Source organism: Octodon degus, unplaced genomic scaffold (assembly GCF_000260255.1).
Source record: "Octodon degus isolate 3935 unplaced genomic scaffold, OctDeg1.0 scaffold00073, whole genome shotgun sequence".
In the NCBI taxonomy this organism is placed as follows: domain Eukaryota; kingdom Metazoa; phylum Chordata; class Mammalia; order Rodentia; family Octodontidae; genus Octodon; species Octodon degus.
This window is the reverse complement of record NW_004524649.1, coordinates 1923925-1924897: the sequence shown is the minus strand read 5'-3', so window position 1 is coordinate 1924897 and position 973 is coordinate 1923925. Positions and strand designations below refer to the sequence as shown.

At 41.4% G+C, this 973-nt stretch overlaps 1 pseudogene; it reads right to left on the bottom strand.

The window, feature by feature from the left end:
- Nucleotides 1-315: 315 nt before the first annotated feature.
- The window catches only part of LOC101587452, a 1746-nt pseudogene continuing 1088 nt past the window's right edge, over nucleotides 316-973 (bottom strand).

The following is a 973-nucleotide window of genomic DNA, read 5'->3' as shown; positions in this document are numbered from 1 at the left end:
TAACAAAGGAATAACAAAGTAGGACATTTAAACTCATTTTTTCAATACTCTTCAAACAAAAGTAAAGAATGCTTAGCTAAGCTTTGTGCTCTAAACAAACTAATTAAACTGATTTTACATGGCAATAGCCCATGTGACTGGGCAGCTTGACAGTTCTGAACACTTGCAATAATTTTTTTATTATTTATTTATTTTATTTATGTATTTTTTGCAGTGCCAGGGATTGAACTCAGGACCCTGTGCTTGCCAGGCAAGTGCTTATTCTACTGAGCTGTCTCCCCGGGCCCTGCAATAATTTTTTTAGATGAAAAATTACTACAGTGATCCAGACATGCAGTGTTCATCTTCTGCATTCTGCATTTCTTTGCCAATCTTGTAGCTAAGGATCTTGTTCCAACCAATCTTAGTGCATGTAACTGGCAACTGTGGACATAAAGCTTTGAAAGTAGTGTCGGACATTGTCTGATAGTTCTCACTAGTGGCAGTCTGGTATTCATTTTCTTCAGCTTCTGTAATCTTTAAATTTTTTTTTTAATTTGTGTGTGTGTGTGTGTGTGTGTGTGTGGCCAGCTCAGCCCACCAAGGGGCGGGGCAGGCTGGTATGTGGTGCTGGAGGATTGAACTGTGGTCCCTGTGCTTTGCTAAGCTTATTCTAAGTAGGTGCCTTAGACCACTGAGCCATCTCACCAGCCCATTGTAGAAGTGTTTCCCCCCACCAAGGCTCGAAATGCCTTTAGGGCATTTCTGGTTTGCAGTGACTGTCTGGGTTTGAACCACAGAAGCTTGAGCTTGAGGGCTTTGTTTAAGTAGGCACTTAAACAACTGAGCTACTGGGCAGGCCCCCTGTAATCTTTTTTTTTTTTTTAATTTTTAAATTTTTGTATTTTGTATTTTTTAATTTATTTATGTGTGTGTGTGGCCAGCTCAGCCCACCAGGGGGCGGGGCTGGCTGGCATGTGGTGCTGGGGATTGA